We start from the raw sequence: 27,226 nt of genomic DNA on the forward strand, positions 1-27,226 counted from the left end.
CTTTCAACTGCAGCAACATTAGCCTGTCAGTTTATATATTAATTATTAACTGTACCCGGCCACGCATTGGTGTGGCACAGTCTGCTTAAATCGAAAAGAAAGAAAAGAGAAACCACATGTTTGTAATATGCATGGGAACTAGGTATATGTGCTAACTTTCTTCTATCCCCAGTCTCTGTCCACCTCCCCCTCACCCATTCTTTGTCCATCTTCTTCTTCCGCCCCCTCTCTCTGTCAATTTCCTCCTTCCCTTTTTTCTGTGTCCATTTCCTTCCACCCTTCTGTCCATCTTCTCTTCTCCTCTCTCTCTTCCGTTGAGCCTCGTTTATTGTTACTGCAAATTCAAACTCTGTAGTAGTAATCATAAATCAATAAGCTATAAATACAATTTTCCTCTCTGCTAACAACGTTTCACTTGTTTTATTACAATAACATGTAAAAATTTGAAGTAGACCAGAAAGGTACATTTTCAGATTTTTGTGTCAAAATTTCAAAGAAATCAATGAAGAACTTTCGGAGATTTGACATATTGAAGAAACGAACATTACCTCTGCACTTATATAGAAAATTTACATGTTCCTAATCATACGTCTCCCAAAGTTTTTGACCTTATACTTTGACATTTTGACACAACATTCCATTGGTATACAAGTGCGTTTTTTACCTATTTTTGAAATATATGTAATACATAAATATATAAATTTAATAATAAGGAAATATTGCTACAAAAATGTCAAAAAGATATGCATATGTCTAATGCATCGTACATTAAAGAATTAAATACCTAAAAACACACCTGTATTAGAATGCAGCGTCATGTCAAAGTTTCAGAACGATCAGTCAAGAACTTTCGGAGATACACGAAACGAACATTTTCATTTTTATTTACACAGATTAATGAAACACCTCATCCAAAATTTAATACAAGTGATTACTCCCACTTCGCTGTCGCTTCTGTTAAATATTAGTTTTCTTCCATGGTTCGTTCTCTGGTAGGTGATAAATGAGGATTCACAAGATTGCGCCGTCTGGATTCGAACTACAGCCATTGCGCTACGGCAGTGATTCCCAACCATTCTTAGACCATTGCTCCTGAGTTCAATCAGACATTAGCTAATACCGCTGCCCTCCCCCCCCCTCCCCCCTACCATCTGTTGTCCCCCTCTCCCCCACATTACCACTAACTTTAGCACCTCAATAAACTGTAGAATGCAAGACTTTTCTTGGAACACTTTTATTTTTAAAATGACGAATGATATTTAGTTTGCACATGTGTGTGTGTGTGTGTGTGTGTGTGCGTGTGTGTGTGTGTGCGCGCGTGCGCGCGCGCGCGCGAATGACGAAGGAATTCGTGGTGCATCGCAAGTCCCACAACGCCTTCTCGGACAAACAAGGTAACTAAGCACAGTAAGGGTAAATACTTGCTACAAAACATGCTTCCTTGCATTACTCCTCTCCATTGCGGCACTTGCTTGACCTGCACAGTGCAATCCCATTTAAAATCAAACAAGTCCAGATGTGTGCGCTATACTTACTGTTCGTAAATCACTTTATTGCTGCACTAATTACTTCTGAACTCGCAGAAATTGGACAACTTCAGGCTGTTAATGCTTTGTGTCTAACCATAATAATAATAATAATAATATAATTATAATAATAATAAAACTGTATACAGCACTATAGCAGCATTTATGTAATTACTGATATGTCAAGCTGTCAATTAATTCATTTATCTGTTTCGAGGCGAGTAATGAAACATTTTCTGGACTGCTGCAGGTACTATCTACAACTTGTAGAAGACGCTTTCTTGAGATATTTAGCATTTGTTACGTACACACATCAAAAAAAGTTTTGCATCACCTCGGTTCCGAGAGTTCCGGAATGTGTACAGAAAATTGGAATAGAGATCAACATAAACATCATTTCCGCCCTTTTTATTGCTCATGAAAACCAGACAATGTATGTTGTATCACCGTACAGCGAGACCTTCAGAGGTGGTGGTGGTGCAGATTACTATACACCCCGGTACCTCTAATACCCAGTAGCACGTCCTCCTGCACTGGTGCATGCTTGTATTCGGCGTGGCATACTATCCACCAGTTCATCAAGGCAGTGTTGGTCCAGATTGTCCCACTCCTCAACGGCGATTCGTCATAGACCCCTCAGAGTGGTTGGTTGGTCACGTCGTTCACAAACAGTCCTTTTCAATCTATCCCAGGCACGTTCGATAGGTTTCATATTTGGAGAACATGCTGGCCACTCTCGTCGAGCGATGTCGTTATCCTGAAGGAAGTCATTCACAAGATGTGCACGATGGGGGCGCGAATTATTGTCCACGAAGACGAATGCCTCGCCAATGTGCTGCCGTTATGGTTGCACTATCAGTAGAAGGATGGTGCCTTCCATGACCGCCAGCGGTGTACGTCGGCCCCACATAATGCCACCGCAAAACATCAGGGAACCTCCACCTTGCTGCACTCGCTGGACAGTGTGTCTAAGGCGTTCAGCCTGACTGGGTTGCCTCCAAACACTTCTCCGACGATTGTCTGGTGGAAGGCATATGCGACAGTCATCGGTGAAGAGAACGTGATGCCAATCCTGAGCGGTCCATTCCGCATGTTGTTGGGTCCATCTGTACCGCACTCTATGGAGTCATTGTTGCAAAAATGGACCTCGCCATAGACGTCGGGAGTGAAGTTGCACATCATGCAGCCTACTGCTCACAGTTTGAATCTTAACACGATGCCCTGAGGCTGCGCGAAAAGCATTATTCAAGATGGTGGCGCTGCTGTCAGGGTTCCTCCGAGCCACAATCCGCAGATAGCGGTCATCCACTGCAGTAGTAGCCCTTGGGCGGCCTGAGCGAGGCATGTCACCGACAGTTCCTGTCTCTCTGTATCTTCTACATGTCCGAATAACATTGCTTTGGTTCACTCTGAGACGCCTCGATACTTACCATGCTGAAAGCCCCCTTCCCATCACAAAGTAACAATGCGGACGCGATCAAAACGCGGTATTGACCGTCTAGGCATAGTTGAACTACAGACAACACGAGCCGTGTACCTCCTTCCTGGTGGAATGACTGGAACTGATCGTCTGTCGGACCCGGCGCTGCTCATGCATGGTTGTTTACTCCTTTGGGCGGGTTTAGTGACATCTCTAAAGAGTCAAAGGGACTTTGTCATACAAGATCCACAATCAACGTCTATCTTCAGAAGTTCTCGGAACCGGGATGATGCAAAACTCTTTTAGATGCGTGTATGTATCTCTTTTTTATTATCAGCGATGCATGGGACAAAGCGCAACATATGTGTGTAGTGTGAGGAACCTTTAACCTCCACCGCATCAATGCTACTAATTGAGAAAAGAGTAATTGTTGATAACTTATGTAATCAACATCAGAGTCTTACGAAATTGTGATGATGTTTTGAAAATAATTCAGTTTCGCGACTGAAACAGAACCGAATCGTCTAGTTTTTACCCCTCAGAAAATTTAATTTTACCCCTCAGGGGGTAGTTACGAGTTTTTCCGCTGCGCCATCTCGCTCGATAAGCAACAGAACAGTGGTCGTTAGAAACTGCAGAAAATCAGCTCCGAGTGCTGCTGCTCAGGCGTCTGCGTTGCGAAGACTGACGTAAGCGTTCCCGGAGGGCCTTTGTTTGCGTGGGTGCGGACAGCTGAGGAGATGGAGTCAATTGGCGGCGATGCAGCAGTCCTGTCAGCACTCGCCGGCTGACAGCCTGCTGACGGCACCGCGCCGTGTTGTAACTGCGCACCACCCCAGCGCACGGTGGGCTCAGGGACGCTGCCGGCGACCCGCCGGCGCAAGTGCCGTTAGCCGGCGTTCTGTCGCGTCCTTTGTAACTGCAGCATGAGCTAAGCCATTGTTACTACGCCGATACGGAGATTAAGTTGTTCTTTGCGGAACTTATCACGAAAATTTATCTAGGTGTTCCTCTTTTGGAAAATACTCTCGATAGGGTTAGGTGCTTGTACTAAGAAAACATAGCAGTAACTAAAGAAAAAATAGTTTCAGTTGCATATTTTTACAGTATCATTAGTTTTGATCTCCCCGGATGATCTTAAGAACTACACTGAAGAGCCGAGGAAACTGATACACCTTTCTAATATCGTGTAGCGCCCACCCGAGCACGCAAAAGTGCCGCAACACTACGTGGCATGTACTCGACTATTATCTGAACTAGTGCTGGAGAGAATTGACTCCATGAACCATGCAGGGCGGTCCATAAACCCCTAGGAGTACGAGGGGTTGGAGACCTCTTCTGAACAGCACATTGCAAGGCGTCCCAGATATATTCAATATGTAAATGTCTGTGGAGTCTGGTGACCATCGGAAATATTTAAACTCAGAGGAGTGTTCCTGGAGCCGCTCTGTAGCAATTATGAACGCTTGGTGTGTCGCATTGTCCTGCTGCAATTGCCCAAGTCCGTCGGAACGCACAATCGACATGAATGGATAAAGGTGATCAGACACGACGCTAGAGTCGTATCTAGACGTATCAGGGGTCCTGTATCACTCCAACTACACACGCCCCACACCATTACAGACCCCCCACCAGCTTGAACAGTCCCCTGCTGACATGCAGGTTCCATTGATTCACGAGGTTGTCTACACACCCGTACACGTCCATCTGCTCGATGCAATTTGAAACGAGATTCGTCCGACCAAGCAACATGTTTCCAGTCATCAACAGTCAAATGTCAAGTGTTTACGGGCCCAGGCGAAGTTTAAAGCTGTGTCGTGTAGTCATCAAGGGTACACGAGTGGGCTTTCGGCTCCGAAAGTCCATATCGATTGTGTGTCGTTGAATGGTTCGCACGCTGACACTTTTGATGACCTAGCACTGAAATCTGCAGAAATTTGCGGAAGGATTGCACTTCTGTCACGCTGAACGATTCTTTTGTCGTCGCTGGTCGCGTTCTTGCACGATCTTTTTCCGGCCGCAGCGGTGTCGGAGATTTGATGTTTTACCCGATTCCTCGTATTCACGGTACACTCGTGAAATGGTCGTACGGGGAAATCCCACTTCATCGCTACCTCGGAGTTTCTTCGTCCCATCGCCCCAGCGCCGACTATGACACTGTGTTCAAACTCACTCACATCTCGATAACCTGCAGCAGTAACCGCGTAACAACTGCGCCAGACACTTGTTGTCTTGTACAGGCGTTGCCGACTGCAGTTCCGTATTCTGCCTGTTTACATACAGGGTGTTTCAAAAATGACCGGTATATTTGAAACGGCAATAAAAACTAAACGAGCAGCGATAGAAATACACCGTTTGTTGCAATATGCTTGGGACAACAGTACATTTTCAGGCGGACAAACTTTCGAAATTACAGTAGTTACAATTTTCAACAACAGATGGCGCTGCAAGTGATGTGAAAGATATAGAAGACAACGCAGTCTGTGGGTGCGCCATTCTGTACGTCGTCTTTCTGCTGTAAGCGTGTGCTGTTCACAACGTGCAAGTGTGCTGTAGACAACATGGTTTATTCCTTAGAACAGAGGATTTTTCTGGTGTTGGAATTCCACCGCCTAGAACACAGTGTTGTTGCAACAAGACGAAGTTTTCAACGGAGGTTTAATGTAACCAAAGGACCGAAAAGCGATACAATAAAGGATCTGTTTGAAAAATTTCAACGGACTGGGAACGTGACGGATGAACGTGCTGGAAAGGTAGGGCGACCGCGTACGGCAACCACAGAGGGCAACGCGCAGCTAGTGCAGCAGGTGATCCAACAGCGGCCTCGGGTTTCCGTTCGCCGTGTTGCAGCTGCGGTCCAAATGACGCCAACGTCTACGTATCGTCTCATGCGCCAGAGTTTACACCTCTATCCATACAAAATTCAAATGCGGCAACCCCTCAGCGCCGCTACCATTGCTGCACGAGAGACATTCGCTAACGATATAGTGCACAGGATTGATGACGGCGATATGCATGTGGGCAGCATTTGGTTTACTGACAAAGCTTATTTTTACCTGGACGGCTTCGTCCATAAACAGAACTGGCGCATATGGGGAACCGAAAAGCCCCATGTTGCAGTCCCATCGTCCCTGCATCCTCAAAAAGTACTGGTCTGGGCCGCCATTTCTTCCAAAGGAATCATTGGCCCACTTTTCAGATCCGAAACGATTACTGCATCACGCTATCTGGACATTCTTCGTGAATTTGTGGCGGTACAAACTGCCTTAGACGACACTGCGAACACCTCGTGGTTTATGCAAGATGGTGCCCGGCCACATCGCACGGCCGACGTCTTTAATTTCCTGAATGAATATTTCGATGATCGTGTGATCGCTTTGGGCTATCCGAAACATACAGGAGGCGGCGTGGATTGGCCTCCCTATTCGCCAGACATGAACCCCTGTGACTTCTTTCTGTGGGGACACTTGAAAGACCAGGTGTACCGCCAGAATCCAGAAACAATTGAACAGCTGAAGCAGTACATCTCATCTGCATGTGAAGCCATTCCGCCAGACACGTTGTCAAAGGTTTCGGGTAATTTCATTCAGAGACTACGCCATATTATTGCTACGCATGGTGGATATGTGGAAAATATCGTACTATAGAGTTTCCCAGACCGCAGCGCCATCTGTTGTTGAAAATTGTAACTACTGTAATTTCGAAAGTCTGTCTGCCTGAAAATGTACTGTTGTTCCAAGCATATTGCAACAAACGGTGTATTTCTATCGCTGCTCGTTTAGTTTTTATTGCCGTTTCAAATATACCGGTCATTTTTGAAACACCCTGTGTCTCTGTATTAGAATGCGCATGCCTATACCAGTTTCTTTGGCGCTTCAGTCTATGAACTTGCGTCAGCAACCCGTCATGTCTGTATCGGCACTACATATCAGAATGATGTGTATTTGCGATACACGCATCAGAATAATATGTAGTTCTCATACAGACATGATGGATTGCTGACGCAACTACACAGATCTGAAGGTGGTCCAGGGACATCAGAACTAGTCATACCACACACAATTGCAACTGAGACTGGAAAGATGCGATTTACAGGGTGTCCCAAGAGGAATTGCCAGTATTAAAAAATATGACAGCAACCATCATTCGAAGAATAAAAAGTCTAGTAAACAAGCAAATAATGTCTAGTAAATAAGGGTTCTAGATTGCATACCTTAAGAACTGTGAGCACCACTTCATCTTTGATACTACGAAACTAATTTCTTCTTCTGCAAGCTCTTTGCTTCCAGTATTTTTGAAGGATGTAGTATAGACCTAAACAAGACACCTGTGCTGCTGTGTAACATACTCTGCTACTGAACAAGTGCTCGCAGCTCTTAGGGTAAGCATTTTAGACCCAATGTTTACTGGACTATTTTGCTTCCAGTGATCGTTCTTCTCATATCTCTGAATAGTGACCATACTTCCTGGGACGTCCAGTACATTTAGTTTTTTTATTTTCTTTTCCTTTTGTCACTGCCGTGTAGACCAGTGTAAGGAGGTGACAAATATATTGTCCCGCGTACTTACCTAAGATGACTACTCGCTAAAAGCAGTACACCTCTCAGTCAGGTGCAAATTTCTAACTGACGCAATAGGTACATTACAATGCAGGTTCGGTATATCTCAACGGTTTACAAATATATCATTTCCTTTCGTTAAATCTTGACTCATTTTGCCCCCATCAAGCCATCAATTTGATTTTATTGTTTTTGGGTTCTTTAATTTTTGTGATACGTCCTGTACGTATCGTTCTGATAGCAAGAATTATGTTTTGCTATATTCTTCATGCAGCATAAGTCATGGACTGGATTTGTAATAAAAAAATATATATATTATGTAGAGTAACATCCGCTGCCAGTCACAACTTAATGTGATTTACTTAAGATACGGCCGGTATCGGGCTTGTGTCCATCTTCAGGTGGTTATACATTCATTTTCCTGTTTCCACACTCAGTGTTGGAGTTCACTGTATAAATAAAAGGTATATTACGTGATGGTGCCTAAACAGGGACAAGAGAAAGAATTGGAAGTGGCGAAGTGACATGTGTTGAAACTATTAGTGTGCTTACATATAGCTGGGGTATCCAAATCGTTATGTGCACATTTGTCACTTTTTTTTTTACAAACACATTTCTATTTTCACACATCAGCTGCACACTTGTCACCAGAGTAATTATATGAAATGCCATATTACGCCTTTAACTCTGTATACATTTTAGATCTTAATAACCGTAAGTAAGACATGATCTGGCAACATCAAACGTATTTACATTGGAATACAGACGTTATATCACAGTTGCGAGTTCATTTCTTATCTACACTTACTGACATCTAAAGTGCCATTACTGTGTGAAAGGCGTAATATGGAACTGAACTAATTACTATGGCGACAAATGTGCAGTTAATGTGTGGTTCCACAACCATATAACAATTTTCACTTTCGAAATTTGTAATGTGGCAGTTCGAATACTATGACAAAAAGGTGCACTTAGCGTGTTTTTAAAAATCGGGACAAATGTTCAGTTACGATTTGATACTCCAGCTGTATGTAACTAAACTAATATATTCAACACCTGTCGCTTCGTCGCCTCGAGTTCTTTCACTTGTTTCTGTTAAGTCAACATCACATAATTTGTCTTTAATTTAAACTGTGAACTCCAACATCTACTGTGGAAACTAGGGAACGTATAATCACACAGAGCTGTCCGCCCCTGGTAGCTGAGTGGTAGCGCGACGGAATGTCATACCTAACGGCCTGGGTTTGATTCCCGGCTGGGTCGGAGATTTTTCTCCCCTCAGGGACTGGGCGTTGTGTTGTCCTTATCATCATAATTTCATCCCCATCGACACGCAAGTCGCCGAAGTGGCGTCAACTCGAAAGACTTGCACCAGACGGACGGTCTACAAGGCGGGAGGCCCTAGCCACACGGTATTTAATTTCATCAGACACAGATGAGCACAAGCCCCAAACCGATCGTATCTTAAACAATAAATCACCTTCAGTTTTGACTGGCAGAGGATCTAATTCTTATCCCTATACAGGAGCAGCCATGGAGTTCAAAAGTATTCATCATGAATAAAAATTCACAAAATAAATGTGGTTATTTTAGTACTATTAGAAATTTGTACGTCTGCAGCCCAAAGGAGAATAAAGCAAAAACGGATAAATTTAATTGTACTGGGATATGCTGCAGTTAATTTGGTTTTCTTCTTTTTCTTTTTGAAAGTGCAGCTGTCAATAAATTGGTAACAACTGTACTCACGTATTGGCTAAGAGCAGCTGCATATCGTACAAAGAGATAGTCGTTGGGACTGCCACGTAACCTGCACTCCCTGTTAGTATAGAACTGGCTCAAAATAAGTGTTGCTTTTCAGAATCAGAAAAACAAAATCCATTTTATGCATTATGTCCTCTTTCACATGCTAGTTGGTCAGATTCGTTGTATATTCCTTGAAAAGTGTGTAAACTGATTGTTAACAAAGATCATGCTTAATAATCCACGTATAACGTTACTCAACCCTATGGTCGTATAGTTAGGGAGAAATTTTTGCATCAAACGTCTAGGCGTGACAGATCAAATCTTGGGGAACACTTTAGTTACAGACAAAACGTTCACAGACGCTTCCAGGCGACATCAGCATCTTTTGTAATTGGTTATGCCCCTGGGAGACAGCAGTAGGCACTCTGCAACATGCGTATACAGTGTGTGTTGCCTATAATCCAGTTATCTGCTACGCGTGTAGGGGGTCGGCTGAGAAAAATTAAAGTTCATGATTCGCTTCTAAAATATCTTTCTTCCTTTAGAGACATTCGTCCTTAACATTTTCTTGTTTAAAATCACTCTATCAATTTATTGGGTTAGTCAGTATGCAGATGCAACACGCCTGGTTAGTAGACTCTGCTAGATCGATGAAATCTCGTCATCTCAGGGCTGGTCACTTTAATGAAAAGACGCCAACAGTCGACAGAAAGGTCGGCGTACATTTTGCGTGACAGCAGTTGTTCATCGCGACGCTATCTATCAACCCTAGACGTTTGACGCAAAGACTTTGAATAATCGCGCCGTATACACACTACCATACAAAATTGTTTCTAGTAAGTGTAGAGATGTAGCTGTTGGTTCTAGTAGGTGATACTTCCCCTCACCTTTTTAAGAAAGAAACTGGCGGTTGACAGTAGAAGCGTAAGGAAGGAGCCGTCCGTAAAGACAATTGCGACTGGGAAAGTACATGGCGAAAAAAATCTTAGAACTAAACAGGCAAAGAACGCATTATCCAAACCAATGTGGAAATACTGAACGCTAGCCCAGTATACTATAGCAGCGCCAAGTCTCTAATTCGCAGGAGTCTCTGCTTGAAAATATATCTCGTAAAGAAAAAGAAGGTCTCGGCGCTTGCGAGGAAAACTCTACAGTAGGGTCTACAGACTATAAAGCAACAACGAAGTGTGTTTCCTTACCTTTAACGAAGAAAGTTTTGCTCAGTAGCTCACAAACAAGTCAGCGCTCCTGTACAGATGCGGAACCTGAAACAAATAGTGAATTGCTCTCATTCAGACTTGGGTAACAACTATCAACTTAGCTGAGCATTGCAGAAGCAAAGAGTCCCTCCCAAAATATATATACACTGTCTGACAAAAAAAGTGAAGCACCCAGAAGACATGGTCGGATGTGAATCTAACTTCGCGCACGTGCACATCAGCAGGTACGTTAATGATTACAGAGTTGCATTTCTACGGCATAAACGGAACGGCCATCAGAGTGTGTTCGTAGCGTTCGTGTTTACTGTTGTTACAGGGCCCGGTAAGGTATATAAGGTACGTGAACAGTGTCAGATGTTGAGTGATCGCTGTGAAGGACACCAATATGCCGTGTACTCGTGTGAGACAATATTATCAGTACGTGACAGAGTTTGGAAGATGCTCATTGTCGGTCTCAGTTTGGGCGGCTTGTGGAATAGTGCAGTAGCCAAATCTGTGAGGCTTTCGGATGTCACTGTGGACCCATGTTGGACAACATACCGGGACGCATACACCCTAACTGAGCATAGGAAGGTCTGGCATGATCAGACAACAAGCAGTCATAGCTATCTCGGGATGTCTGGAGTTTTCAGTACATGTACCGTGTTGAACTACATCACATATGACAGGACTAAAGACCAGATCAATTTTTTGTTTAATGTAATGAGAAAATGTTTCTGCTTTCCAATTTTTTGGATTGTATTTAGGTATAAGAGACAAGTAGTTAATTTTATGTTCGATGAATCATTTGTATGATTAATAATAGTGATGTGGAACGAGTCATTTTACATTCGCGTTGCACATTCATATGTAAATATACCTCCTACATGTTGACGACATGTAAGATTTGTTTATTTAAAAAAAAACTAATGGGAATTATTAATTCCTACCCCCCACCTTTTACATATTACAAAAACAGAATTTTTTCTATTGAATAGAAGCAATGTCTAGTGTGCCAAATTTCGGCACGATTGTGTTCCGGACGCGAGTGTTAAGATCATTATTGGCCTCGCCAGAGATTCTGGGGCGCCGAGTTGGCGGCCAGTGGCCCTCTGGCGACGGGGAGTGGAGGATTAGACAGTACCGAGCGAGGAGGACAGAACGGCAGTGTGTTGTGGTTCGGATGGTCCGAATTGTGCATTTAATAATTTTGGCACTCTGTGGTTGTGGACTGATGGTGAAACCGAGGCGCTTGGGAATTCAACGCTGCTGTAGAACGATAAGCCGTGGGCTCTGCAATTGTATGGAAGCAGTTTACGGCGAACTGTGGCCGATGTCGTTTGTGGGTGTTTGGCCACGGCAGATAAACAAGGCAGCGTTGGCCCAACCTGAACACGCTGTGCTGTTGCATGTTCGCCCACAATAAGGATATCATGATATTGGAGAAGAAAGTAGTGGAATACGATACGTGTATTGACCTTCAGTGACTTCTGCGGTGTTAGTTTGACTAATTGTGTGGAGATTGAGCTGTAACAGTCACTTTTCAAAGGAATTGACAAGTGTGTAAAAGTGTGGCCAATGCCGGATGGGCGTTGTCATAAAGTTATTATATTTCTTATTTGTGAACATAATTTTGTTATCAGGATTACTCATTGGATAGATTTGAAATTCAGTTCTGCGCTGTAGTTCAGCGGGTTATAAATACTGTAATTTACCATATCTGCTAACTGTGAGTTTTGTATATGTTTTTATATCTGCGCGTTAAATGAAAGTTAATTCTGAAGTTTGAAAGGTACCTTTCTACCATAACGATTCTGTAAGTTTTTATTTGGAAGTGATGTTGTTTGCTACTGTCATTGGTTGAGAATTTATTACCCAAAGGAACGTCTACTTAATCAGTCTTTTATGAAGTGTTTTAAGACTTGTTGTTTTTGGTGAACTATTACTAATAAATTACGTAAATTAGTAATGCTGTGTAAGCAGTTATTGAAGACACCCATCTCCATTAGCCAATCAACCATCGCCAGTTGGGAACGGGCATGGATGCAACATTAGGGAACTAGAGGCTATTTGTTAAGTTGTGGTAACGCTAATCCTGTTGTTTGTTATTATTGTTGAAGTGTTTAGTCGCCCCTAAATTAAATAATAATTCTGCACACTAGGAGAGACTTTTTCAGTTTGTTTTCGAACTGAATTTCGCTGACTGTAAGACATTCTATATGACTGAGTAAGTGATTAAAAATTTTAGTGGGAGCAACATGCATGTACATCTATATGACTACTTGAACTGTCAGGTGCCTGGTAGAGGTTTCATCGAACCACTTTGACACTACTTCGCCAACGGCCTTGCCGCAGTGGTAACACCGGTTCCGGTCAGATCATCGAAGTTAAGCGCTGTCGGGCTGGTCTATCACTTGGATGGGTGACCATCCGGTCTGCCGAGCGCTGTTGGCAAGCGGGGTGCACTCAGCCCTTGTGAGGCAAACTGAGGAGCTACTTGATTGAGAAGTAGCGGTTCCGGTCTCGGAAACTGACATACGGCCGGGAGAGCGGTGGGCTGACCACATGCCCCTCCACATCCGCATCCAGAGACGCCTGTGGGCTGAGCATGACACGGCGGCCGGTCGGTGCCGTTGGGCCTTCATGGCCTGTTCGGGAGGAGTTTTAGTTTAGTTTTGACACTACTTATCTACCGTTCCACTCTCTAATAGCGCGCTGGAAAAGCGAACACTTAAATTTTTCTTGCGAGCTCTGATGTATTTTATTACAGTGACCATTTCTCCCTACGTAGGCAGGCGTCAACAAAATATTTTCGCATTCGGGAGAGAAATTTGGAAATTGAAATTTCGTGTAAAGATCTCACCGCAACGAAGAACGCCTTTGTTTCAATGGTTGCTTCCCTCACTCGCGTATCATATCTGTACCACATTTCGCGATAATACAAAACGATCTGCCCTTCTTTGAACTGTTTCGAGATCCTCCGCCAATCCTATCTTGTAAGGATCCCATTCTGCGCAGCAATATTCCAGAAGAGGACGGACAAGCGTAGTGCAGGTAGTCTCTTTAGCAAACTTGTTGCATCTTCTAACTGTCCTGCCAATAAAATGCAGTCTTCGATTCGTCTTCCCCATGACATTATCTATGTGATCGTTCCGATTTAATGTGTTCGTAGTTGTCATTCCTCGACGAACTGACAATCTTTAACTTCTGCATGATTTATCGTGTAACCAAATTTGCATCCCTTTTTGAGCTGAAAACAACTTTAATGTGGAATAAAGAATGTCATTTCTTGTTCTGATTTTGTAATTATGTACATCATTGTTCTTTTTGAACTGTAGTAGGTTATGTAAAAGAAACTTCATGAGTTAATGAATGTACTGTGAATCAGTAGTGACAATGCTTAACTTCTTAAACAGATGTCTATAAGACGATAGTGAGTTGAGCACGACACATTATTCTTACAACACGTTTCTGAACAATGAAGACGGAACGTTATTCTATCTGACACTGCTGAATGAAAATACGCAAAGTATTTTAACTTACTGCTTTGTCTTTCGAAAAGGTCTGCAATTAATCGTAAGTTATTTTGGAAGTTCCAAAACTTGTTTTCCCACTTTAAATTTTTATCAATGTCTCACCAAAAAGTTACGGTTTCCACCATAGTTATCATTTTCTCACTAAGTGTTACATTTAACATTAGAAAATGAGAGTGAGACCATATGCAGAAAGCCACTTAAAAGCACTTTCAGGAACATTATTCATCATTCCTTATGTTGGGGCGCTTCCGTCCGGAACCACGCGGCTGCTACGGTCGCAGGTTCGAATCCTGCCTCGGACATGGATGTGTATGATATCCTTAGGTTGGTTAGATTTAAGAAGTTCTAAGTTCTAGGGGACTGATGACCCCAGAAGTTAAGTCCCATAGTGCTCAGAGCCATTTGAACCATGAGAGGTAATTGTAGAGATTTGGTATTCTCGGTACGCTTTTGATACTGTGGTTCTCGGAATATCGAATTCCCTGACTTCCGAAATTCAGTGTCCCATGCGTCAAGTTGCAACTACCATTCCGCGCTCAGCGTCTGTTAATTTCCTTCGTGCGACCATAATCACGTCGGAAACTGTTTCACATGAATCATCTGAGTACAAATGACAGCTCCACCAATGCGCTGCCCTGCGATACTATCGCCATCAGTATACGTGCATATCGATATGCCATGACTTTGTCACCTCAGTGTATGTTTGGATTGATTACAACTCTCGTGTTGTCTCAAAGAGTGAACTAATTGTTGTTGTATATTAAATGGAAGGTCATTTGCGTATACGAGAAATAATAATGGACCTAAGATTGTGCCTTGTGGAACTCCGTAATTGATTCTCCCCATCCACTAGAATCTCTCTGCTTAAACTGTTTGAATTATTAAGTAGAACATTCTGGAATCTTCTGGTAACATATAACATTCTCAACTGGTTGGATTTTCTGCATGTTGTAACCGTTTGTTTTTCCCAGTTTTCACTGGCATTTGACTGGGACAAACGGACGACCATGTCCGTTTCGCCCTGTCGCCATCGGACGTCGTCCGTGAAGGGATGTTTACAATCGGTAAGAGGCAGACGGCGGAAAGCGGTGCCTGGAGGGACGCCAGACCACGCACAGTGCCCACCCCTTGCGAAACGCGCAGCCAGGAATACGTGGGAGCGGACCAGCCGTCCGGTCCCTATTTTGAAAGACCTCGCGACCTTGCTCACCTACTCGTGCCCTGGGCCCGCCCCTCCACGGCAGAGGTAGAGGTCACGTCGTCACAGCCGCTGGCGACTACCTGCTGCAAGGTCTCCTTTGTTATGGGAATTCAGGGCACCTATTACGCGACTGTTTCGATTCGTTGCCAAACACCTGGACGAGTCCTAAAGAAGAGATGTTATCATTTATAGATACAGTTTTGAAACAGTCAGTGACGTGGTACAGGAACATCATTGCCAACATCTGGTGACACGCGGCTCTTGGTCGCGTGTCTACTACATCTATATTCTGCGAACCATTGTGAAGTGCGTGGCAGAGGGTACGTCCCACTGTACCAGTTGTTAGGGCTTCTTCCCGTTCCATTCAAGTATGGAGAGAGGGAAGAGTGATTGTTTAAATGCCTCTGTGCGTCCTGCAGTTAATCTAGTCTTGTCCTCACCATCCCTATGAGAGCGATCTGTGGGGGCTTATAGTATATCCCCCCAGTCATCATTTAAAGCCGGTTCTAAGAACTTTGGCAGTAGACTTTCTCGGGATAGTTTACGTCTATCTTCAAGAGTCTACCAGCTCAGTTCTCTCAACATGGCTGTGACACTTTCCCGCCGGTGAAACAAACCTACGACCATTCGTGCTGCCCTTCTCTGTATTCGTTCAATATCCCCTGCTAGTCCTACCTGGTACGGGTGCCACACACTTGAGTGATTTGTAAGCAATCGCCTTTGTAGACCAATTATTATTCTCGTGTCAGAAACATACAGGTACATGCACACACATTTGACACAGTTACGATTAAATTACTTTTGACCAAAACTTGGCCACTTCCAGTGCATTTTCTGTTGCTTGTTGAAGATCATCTTTTGTACAAGAGACTGGGCACAATCGACACCGAAGCATGAGCCGAACTGTCTGTTCTTCTCCACAGTCACGCCGAATATCATTTGGATCAGTGTATACCCATCTTGCCAATTTATCTTTTGATCTTCCAACTCCGGATCTAGACCAATAGCATTACACTAGTGTTCTACCAATAAACTGAAGTCTGTTACATGCTTTGCCCACGACTGAGTTTATGTGATCGTTCCACTTCATGTCCTTACTAGGTGTTACACCCAGGTATTTGTAGGATTCCAACAGTGACTCACTGATATATTCAATCGATATTGTGTTTTTACGTTTTGTTAAGTGCAAAATTTTACATTTCTGAACATTTAAAGTAAGCTGCCACTCTCTGCAGCTCTTTGAAATCGTATCAGGATCTGACTGAATGCCGCCTTCGTTGGGACTGTAATTCGTTGTAGATTCCGCGTCATATGCGAAAAGCCTGAGGTCACCATTAATATTGTCAGTAATATACAACACGAACAGTAAGAGTCCCAACATACTACCATGTGCCATTTGTCGATGACTCTCCATACAAGACAACGTGCTGCGTCCACCCAACCGAGAAATCCTCAAAACAGTCATAAATTTCATCTGACACCCCATATGAGCGAACTTTTGATAATAAGCTTAAGGGGGGGGGGGGGGGGGATACTGGGTCAAACGCTTTCCGGAAATCGAGAAACACTGCACCTACCTGGCTGACTGATCTATGGGTTTCAGGATGTCATGCGAGAAAAGTGCGAACTGATTTCACATGGTCTGTGTTTTCCGAAATTCCTGCTGGTTGGTCCGCAGCTCGTGGTCGTGCTGTAGCGTTCTCGCTTCCCGCGCCCGGGTTTCCGGGTTCGATTCCCGGCGGGGTCAGGGATTTTCTCTGCCTCGTGATGACTGGGTGTTGTGTGATGTCCTTAGGTTAGTTAGGTTTAAGTAGTTCTAAGTTTTAGGGGACTGATGACCATAGATGTTAAGTCCCATAGTGCTCAGAGCCATTTGAACCATTTGAACCTGCTGGTTGGCATGCAGGATATCGTTTGTTCGAGACTGCACATTAGTTTTGAGCTCAGGAAGTGTTCTAAGTTTCTCCAACAAGTGAATGGCAAGGATGTTGCACGGTAGTTTTTTCTGCTTCCCTGCTTATAGACAGGTGTGAACTGTGCTTTCTTCCAGCTATTGAGCAGAGTTCTTTGCTCGACGGATCTACGATAGATTATAGCTAACAGAAGGACTAACTTATCCGTGAACTGGGTACAGAATCTGATATGGAGTCCATCGGACCGTGGCGCTTTGCTCAATTTTAATGATTGCAGATGTTTCTCATTATCACTAACACTAACACTTATCACACCCATCTTTTCTTTGGTACGAATATTAAATTGGGGCAATACATCTAGGTTTTCCTTTGTAAAGGAACATTTTAAAATGGCGCTGAGCATTTCTGCTTTTGCTTTGCTACTCTCAGATCCAGTTCATGTCTTATCTACAAGCGACTCGACACTAACTTTGGTGTTCCTAACAGCCTTTACATACGACCAGAATTTCTTTGGGTTTTGTGAAAAATCTTTCGCCAATATTCTGCTGTGGTAGTCATCGAAAGCTTCACACTTTGCTCTCTTCATTACCAGACCGTTTCATTCAGCAGCGGTCTATTTATAGTTCTATTCTTCGATTTATACACCCTATGAAATGGTCTCTGTTTCTAAATTTTTTTTACGTTGACTGTATACCACAAAGGATCTCTCCCATCGTGAACTGTTCTACTGGGTACATAATTATCCAGAGCTTTGTCAACTATTCTTATAAAATTGAGCTATAATTTCTCTCCATGCTTCTATTCTCAGTTAAACGTTTCAAATTATTCATTGAGATATGACACTACTGCTTCTTTGTCTCGTTTGCTGAACGTATAAATCTTTCGACTTGTTTTAGTTGAGCTTTGTATTTTGGTATTCATTGCACACTGAGCTCATCATATCTGATATTCAGCTTAGTCCTCACAACAACTGATATTTCAGTATTATAAGCTTTCTACTTGTTTTAGTTGCCCTTTGTTCTTTGGTATTCATTGTTACTATGACAGACGCATGGTCACTGATAACAATTTCAATGCAGGGGCAGGGTGACGGGGGAAGAATCTGTATAATGGCCGCTTCTTGGGACAAGAAGTTGGAAGTCGTCTGCGGCAGACACCTTCATCTATGTATTCATGTGCGCATTGTCTGTCTCAGAGAAATATAATCATTTGTACGTCTGCTACAGCAGCTTACGTTTCGTTGGGATCTGCAAGCCATATCTTAAGCAAGTTGTCTAAAGTTACAAGTGAACCGACCAGTAGAATTGTTTGCAGGCAGAATCGGTTAGTGAGGGGTGCATGTCCAGTGGACAAAGCGACATAATCTTCTCTTCCCTCTGGTGCTGGGACATTGTGCTGATCTTTTCATTATAGGCGCTTTGTCTTGTGATAATGATCTCTCAATGCAGCGCCATTCTGGATTAAGATGAAATGGTCCCGTGCTTGCCTTTGCTTAACTGTAACGTGTAACGCATCAGACTTATTTATGCGATTTAGTTTGCAGTCGTATTCAAAGCGGTCAATATTCGTTCTTTGTTCGAGTTCACAGTTTTGTTAGAAAACGTGGAAATCCAGTATCCAATTACTGTTCACTCGTCCGAGGTTGTAAATGATTCATCCCATTGCTTATCCACTGGCTGAATATTATTATGGGTATTATTGTAAATAAGGGCTGATTTTCGTTGTCTTTTGTAAATTTACGCTCATGTAAAGTCAGGTGATCCGTTGAAGAGCGCTTGTACTGTACGTGAAATATTTTTTGAACAACGCAATATATATACATTAAGTATCAAATCATTACATGTCTTCAATTAAGAATTACATACCTGATTGAACTACATTTCACTTTCACTACATTTCACTTTCACTACATTTCAAGCCGAGAGAAAATAAATTTTCTCCTAAGCAGTAATGGCATTCTCTTATTTTTAAATGATATTTTTAGCTAGCGACGTAAGTTCATGGTGCAGTGGAACATCAAGGTAGGTGGTTGCAGCAACGGAGACTCCGATATGTTGCTGTCACATTAGCTCAAACTTTGAGTTTCCTATATGTTGCAGGATACAGAGCATAAGCACTTGGATTCCACAATCTGCACCTACTACTTTAGTTGCCATACATATGTAGCGTACAGCTGCGTAAGATACGTTTCAAGGATTAGTCTTTCAGTGTAGTCTTGGTTTAGCTAATGTTAAACCTCCTTTAATTACCCTCGTTGCGATATGAGAAAGTTTCCTGCCGTTATGAAATGTAAAATGAAGTTTGTCAAATTGCGTTTGTTCACTAGTAGGTCATACTTCACATAAAGCGATAAAATTTCAGGGCATTGATAATCATGGTGACAATCTTTTATGAACTCATGGGTTAAAGTTTAAAGAAGCGATAGGCTTTCAAAATGAAGAGCGAGGTCGTTAATTTCAAACGCGAGAAACAATACTATGTCAGTCACAGGCTTTGTACAAAATCGGTCATACCAGGAAAGAAAACATAAAAAAATTCTGCTTGGCAAAATGACTTTTCCGTCGAACTGGAGACCACAGTGAATGTTTTGAAAATACGTTGGTGTCCAAAATTAAAGCAACAAACCGCTGTTTCCCGGTCCTGTGTCTAATTCACGATATAATCATGCAGACTGTCAGTGGATGTCCGTACGATCGCTTTCTGCCGGGAAGATGGCATCCCGGTCAACGGACAACCACGCCAACGATGACGTCAGGGCTCCTATCAAACAGGGCGAAAGACAAAGATCCCGAGTTCGAGTCTCGGTCCGGCACACAGTTTTAATCTGGCAGGAAGTTTTAATCTGGCAGGAAGTTTAAACAGGGTAGTGATGCCACGTACCAGGCTCTCTGCGATGGATTGCCATAGGAAGAATGGAGGCAGGACAGTCGCAAAGCCGGCCGGAGTGGCCGTGCGGTTCTAGGCGCTACAGTCTGGAACCGGGCTGCCGCTACGGTCGCAGGTTCGAATCCTGCCTCGGGCATGGATGTGTGTGATGTCCTTAGGTTAGTTAGGTTTAATTAGTTCTAATGTCTAGGCGACTGATGACCTCAGAAGTTAAGTCCCATAGTGCTCAGAGCCATTTGAACAGTCGCAAATTTATGTGGCCCGATAGCTTAATGTGAATCGTTCTGCTGTTTCTCGGATCTGGCGACAGTTTATAGAGACTGAAGCTTTATTCCGAAGACTAGGGCAGGACCGACCGATCCTTTGGCTGTAAGGGCATGACGGTACCGCCTCAGTACTGCACGGCAACTGGCATCTGACCTCACACCATCCACTGGACGTTTTGGATCGAGGTAAAAGGTATACAGGTAAAAGGTATACAGAAGGCTTCGGCAGAGTGGCCTTTAATGTCGGAGACGTGCTGTATGTCGCGTCTTCACAGAAGGAAACGTCTAGAGTTGAGTCGTTCACATGCCACCTGAACGGTCGAACAGTGGGCCAATATTCTCTTAAAAGATGAGTGCCGATTTGGTCTGGAGAGTGATTCTAGACGGATTCACATCTGGAGGGAACGTGGAACACGATTTCGGGACCCAAACATTGTGTAAAAAGACCGATATCGAGGAAGATCGCTAATGGTGTAAGGAAGATTGTGTTGACCGCTCGAACAAATCGTCATGAAATTGTACGAGAGAATCGGCAAGGTTTAATTTCTGTCAGGTATCGTGATGAGATCTTGGGACCTCATGTGCGGTTACTGCGAGGTGCTGTGGGCCCAGACGATAATGCTCGACCTCATAGAGCACAGGTGGTTGATGTTTTCTTGGAAACGAAAGATATGGCGTGACCTGCTTGCTCTCCCAATTTGTAGCCCATAGAGCACACCTGGGGTGCACTTGGGAAACGGGTTGTATCAAGTCTCACCATCCACCAACCACTCTCCAAGACTAGCAAATAGCTCTGCGAGAAAAATAATTGATGACATCATTCACAGCATGTTCTATCGTTGTCAGGTATATATTCCTGCCAGAATTGGTCAAACCCCCCACTGAGCACATTAACCAGCTGTGTGCAAATCCGTTAAGTTGGAAGAAAAGCGAAACTTTTTGCCTTCCGTTATGCATGTTGGAGTTGTTTACGTTCTGTATTCTTTACATTCTTTTTAGTTAACTATCACCTGCTTATATTGTTTTGCGGCAAAATAAACGCAACCTTGCAAAATTTCCGTTTGTTGCTTTAATTTTGGACAACAGTGTATTTTTAATTATGCAACGCAGTCTCATTTATTTCTAGCGAAAGTATCAGCTTCGGCCGTTTTCCGCAATGGTGCGACTGAAACACGGCTTGTGTTTTATGATCTGAGACTGGCCGATGCCGGCCGAAACCGGTAATTTCGTTGGAAATAAACGTAACTGCGCTGGATAATTAAATTATTTTCAAGAACTTCTTTTGACGTTCTCAGGGAGGAGAGCGTCTACAACACCAGTTGAGTTTTCAACACGGGAAGAATCAGTGTACAAGATTATCTGAAGCCAGCAACCGAAGAAAGGCCAACGGTATTCGTGGTCGAACAAGAGGTTACTCCGGAAACAGTGAGCGTTCGTTTCCTCGACACTGATTGCGCCAGTACGTCACCGAGGTCATTATCGTTGCAGCAAACCACCTTTCAGTACGCAGTTGAACACTCCGTGCGTAGCATAACACTACCGCAATTCCTCCTCCGATTTCTCTCACTCACAAGGGAATTCTGTGCATTCTGCTTATCAGAAATTGACTTGAAGAATATGTGCAGGTTGTACCAAGATTCCTGAGTTCATAGACTACTTTGCATGACCGTCCCAAATAATACACTGCCTGACAAAACAAGCGAAGCAACCAGAAGTGGAGATGGAAACGAAATGAAACTTCGTGGGTTGGAAAAGTAATGTGATGTTATTACAGTGATCGAAAAATCGAATCGAAGTTACAAAGAACTTACTGAGGCAAGCCAGCCCTTGATATACTGGGTGATGGGAGTGGGACAGAGATGACGCGTGAGTTGATCCTAAACGTGTTGTATCAAGGACAGACCTGGGAATCACGCAGACAGTTCACAGAAACATGCGCTGTCTGTGGACGGTCATTATCGTACTGAAAAATGGCACCGCGATGCTGTCACATGAGGGGTAACGCATTAGTATAGTCACCTACAGACATACCCAATGGCTTACTGCACCATGATTCCGGGAGTAACACCGCTGTGGCTGTCCAAAACATTGGAAGAATGGGACCTGTCCCAAGGTCTTCGTCACACTCGCCGACGATGGTCATCCATTTAACAACGAAATTCGCCAACAGCCGTGCAGTTGAGATATTATTTTATTTTATTTCTACTGCCACTTTCGGCATTCCATTATGCCATCAGTTATTCGAAGGAAGCACTCGGAATACGGTTTAGAACTTATGAAATCCAGGAACATATGACCCAGTATGCCAATGTCGCTTATTTTTGGAAGATGCATACTGGGCTCGAAGATGGCACAATGGAATGCCGAAAATAAAATAACATCTCGACTGCACGACCTTGGCGAATTTCATTGTTAAATGCTTGACCAGCCGCTGTCCCATGTCCACAATGGATCAACAGAGACGAGAATGTCATCCATGGTGGTGCACAGCCGCTATACATTTCTGAACACAATGCCATGCCAGTCATCAGTAGTCCACGCTTCTTGAACACACGACAGCATTCCAAAAGCAGCCGTTTGTGGTCTTGTTTTAAAGCCAGCCTACGCATACGACGGTAATTCCGTAGTCCGGTTGCTGCTAATCCCCGTACAGTGGTGTGGGAGGACGTAGAATATTGCAGGGAGTCCATTAATTTTTCTTTGATGCCAGGCGTAGATGCGAAGGGGTTGCCATGTACTTGGTGCACAATATGGAGACCATCCCTTGTGGTGGTCAGACGTAGTCCATCAGAACCTTGGCGATGAGTATACCTGCCCTCACGTTCTCGTACAGTCCAACATCAGGCCACCGTAACATCCGAATGTTCCACAAATCTGAATATTGCAGGATTCGACCAGCCGGTCAAATGAATCCCCGAAATGAGGCCTCTTTCAAAATTTGTCACGTGCTGATAACATAATCTCACACGAGTACGCGACATCTCCGTGTACCTCACAGGGATAACTCAACATCTGAAGCTGTTCACGCTCCTTATATATCCTACGAGGCCTGGTGACAACCCTAATACACTCCTGGAAATTGAAATAAGAACACCGTGAATTCATTGTCCCAGGAAGGGGAAACTTTATTGACACATTCCTGGGGTCAGATACATCACATGATCACACTGACAGAACCACAGGCACATAGACACATGCAACAGAGCATGCACAATGTCGGCACTAGTACAGTGTATATCCACCTTTCGCAGCAATGCAGGCTGCTATTCTCCCATGGAGACGATCGTAGAGATGCTGGATGTAGTCCTGTGGAACGGCTTGCCATGCCATTTCCACCTGGCGCCTCAGTTGGACCAGCGTTCGTGCTGGACGTGCAGACCGCGTGAGACGACGCTTCATCCAGTCCCAAACATGCTCAAAGGGGGACAGATCCGGAGATCTTGCTGGCCAAGGTAGTTGATTTACACCTTCTAGAGCACGTTGGGTGGCACGGGATACATGCGGACGTGCATTGTCCTGTTGGAACAGCAAGTTCCCTTGCCGGTCTAGGAATGGTAGAACGATGGGTTCGATGACGGTTTGGATGTACCGTGCACTATTCAGTGTCCCCTCGACGATCACCAGTGGTGTACGGCCAGTGTAGGAGATCGCTCCCCACACCATGATGCCGGGTGTTGACCCTGTGTGCCTCGGTCGTATGCAGTCCTGATTGTGGCGCTCACCTGCACGGCGCCAAACACGCATACGACCATCATTGGCACCAAGGCAGAAGCGACTCTCATCGCTGAAGACGACACGTCTCCATTCGTCCCTCCATTCACGCCTGTCGCGACACCACTGGAGGCGGGCTGCACGATGTTGGGGCGTGAGCGGAAGACGGCCTAACGGTGTGCGGGACCGTAGCCCAGCTTCATGGAGACGGTTGCGAATGGTCCTCGCCGATACCCCAGGAGCAACAGTGTCCCTAATTTGCTGGGAAGTGGCGGTGCGGTCCCCTACGGCACTGCGTAGGATCCTACGGTCTTGGCGTGCATCCGTGCGTCGCTGCGGTCCGGTCCCAGGTCGACGGGCACGTGCACCTTCCGCCGACCACTGGTGACAACATCGATGTACTGTGGAGACCTCACGCCCCACGTGTTGAGCAATTCGGCGGTACGTCCACCCGGCCTCCCGCATGCCCACTATACGCCCTCGCTCAAAGTCCGTCAACTGCACATACGGTTCACGTCCACGCTGTCGCGGCATGCTACCAGTGTTAAAGACTGCGATGGAGCTCCGTATGCCACGGCAAACTGGCTGACACTGACGGCGGCGGTGCACAAATGCTGCGCAGCTAGCGCCATTCGACGGCCAACACCGCGGTTCCTGGTGTGTCCGCTGTGCCGTGCGTGTGATCATTGCTTGTACAGCCCTCTCGCAGTGTCTGGAGCAAGTATGGTGGGTCTGACACACCGGTGTCAATGTGTTCTTTTTTCCATTTCCAGGAGTGTACATTTCGATGTCCGTTCCACCTGTCACATAGAATTCCACCTCTAATCATTTAGGTACTCGCCAAAGGTATGTACGAGTAAGAAATTATACTGACATCCAACTATGTCTTCTTCATGCTTCACTTTTTTGGTCAGGCAGTCTATCTGAATAAGCCAAACAGACAGTCAGTGCCGTGGGCAATTAATTAATCTCAGGCGAGACGGACCGAGGGGTACTACCAAAATCTAATGTTTTATTGCCGAATGTGGTTCGATATATTTGTCCCATCATCAGGGGATATTTCTCTCTAGCTTTGTAAAATACAAAATAATTTCAAGACACGAAGTGTGAAAGTGTGAGAGAAAGAGGTAAAAAAAAGTTCAAATGAGGCGTCAGAACGAGCATAAAAATAGATGAACACCAATAGAGTCCAAGCGCACAACTGGTATATAAACACTGTGCTTCGTGAAGTTGGACGTGCGTATTTCTGCAACAAGTGTGGACACAGTTGAGAACAGAAAGCACGAGAAGAACTTTAAGTAGTCGGAAAGTATAGTCGCTAACATTATCGTACAGAAAAATGACATTTAATGATACAGTGAGGTACCAGTAACCTTCCCACCCACTACTGCTAAAGTATACAATAGCTCCATTTTAAGAAAATTTAGTATTTTTTTGGGTATCTCAGCCTTAATCCCGTCATGTCTCCTAAACTATATGTTGTACAATGGTATAATTTCCCAGGTACATTAGAGGGCATACGTAGATACTGTCTGCACAATATGTTGGGAATAGAGTTAGTAGCCAAGAAATAATACTTGATGCCAATGCTTTATAGCTAGAACATCGAAAATTTCTTTCATTATTTTTGGGGTGAGGGATTCAACGATACAAAGTTTAGAAAAGGTTTGAAATTATACATAAAATTTATTGGAAGCCACTAAGTGCTGTTATTCTCAAATTCTAGATGAATAGAGTCCGGGTGATTTCCGCACCGTGATTTATGCCGCCTCAATACACAAACAGGGCGTTTCCGTAATGACGTTACAAACCTTCAGGCATAATGCAGAAAGGTAAATATACCAATCTGAGATGTTAGCCGCCTAGTAATGTAGATGCGTCATCTGCGGACCCAGATACAAGAGTCGGAAACAGGAAATACCGTATTCTGCGTCAGAAAAGAGACAAGTGTAGTAAGGTGCGAATTTGGGGAGACGAAGACGGTCTTGGTTCAGTCCTATGCAATTAAGAGATGGTTCTGCGAACTTTCCCACAATTATCTAGTTATATATTAGACATCGGATTCACATTACACACACAATCCAAAAAAATATAGGTTCTGAAAAACCTCTGGTTAAACTTTAATTTATGGCAGTCCACATTTTAAAAAAGTAAAGACCTAGAAATGGAGCAATGAATTAAAAAGCTTGATCATTTGGAGCTCTGAGCATAACGGGAATGCGATACATGACAAATTAAACGTTCACTTAGAATTTTAGTTTCACTTATCCACATTGAGACGTAGTGGTCAATATAAGTTTTGTTGGTTAATGTTTTGTATCTAGCAGGACTTCTTCAGTAGACATAGTATCTTGTCTTCGAAATTTTTTGATTTTCAGTATTAATCAAACTTTATTGGTACATGAGTACAAATATGTTTTGCCAGTATTTTATAAGTTTAATTGTAGCTCGTTGCATATATTGGATTTAGTCATTAAGAGATCAGTAATTCAAAAGAGGTGTCATCCACACTCATATTAGAAATATAAAAACATGCAGTTTCTATTTCCTAACGATATACGACTGCGTTCTCGGGGTGAAAACAATCTACACTGAAGGAATACAGGGTGGGCCAGAAAATATTTCATGCATCTCAAGTTAGGGAACCCAATTTACATCATCCACCCCAGGAGTCGATTGCGTGTGTTGGGTTGCCCATCTTGAGGAAAAAAAGGAAAAAAGAAATATCGCGAAGGAATTATCCGAATGTGACGGAAATCGCTAGAGGTGATGTAAATGTGCAGACAAACAAATGATTACAGTTTCAGAAAAAAATTGATGATTTATTCAAGAAAAAGAGCTTCATAAACTAAGCAAGTCAGTGACGCGTTGGTCCACCTCTGGCCCTTATCCAAGCAGTTATTCGGCTTGGCACTGGTGACAAACTTGTCAGATGTCCTCGTGAGGGATATCGTGCCAAATTCTGTCCAATTGGCGCGTTAGCGAGTCAAAATCCCGAACGGCTTGGAGCGTCCTGTCCATAATACTCCAAACGTTCTCAATTGGAGAGAGATCCGGCGGCCTAACTGATCAGGGTAGGGTTTGGCAAGCTCGAAGACAAGCAACAGAAACTCTCGTCGTGTGTGGGCGGCGTTATCTTGCTGAGATACAAGCCCAGGATGGCTTGCCGTGAAGGGCAAAAAACGGGACATAGAATATCGTCGACGTGCAGTTGTGCTGTAAGGTTGCCGCGGATGACAATGAAAAGGGCTCTGCTGTGTAAAGAA

The 27,226-nt window shown here is 43.9% G+C and overlaps 1 protein-coding gene across 2 annotated transcripts in view; it reads right to left on the reverse strand.

Annotated features, from left to right (window-relative positions):
- LOC126253263 (homeodomain-only protein-like) overlaps nt 1-27,226 on the reverse strand; it is a 389,905-nt gene that overhangs the window by 138,053 nt on the left and 224,626 nt on the right. Inside the window, exon 2 of one of the 2 annotated variants that reach the window (XM_049954473.1) lies at nt 10,448-10,513. The gene's annotated coding sequence lies outside the window, so the exon portion shown is untranslated. Of the gene's footprint in view, nt 1-10,444; nt 10,514-27,226 lie in introns of those variants that run through there. The other variant, XR_007545932.1, reaches the window with a different exon arrangement.

This window comes from Schistocerca nitens, chromosome 4 (genome assembly GCF_023898315.1).
Source record: "Schistocerca nitens isolate TAMUIC-IGC-003100 chromosome 4, iqSchNite1.1, whole genome shotgun sequence".
Taxonomy (NCBI): domain Eukaryota; kingdom Metazoa; phylum Arthropoda; class Insecta; order Orthoptera; family Acrididae; genus Schistocerca; species Schistocerca nitens.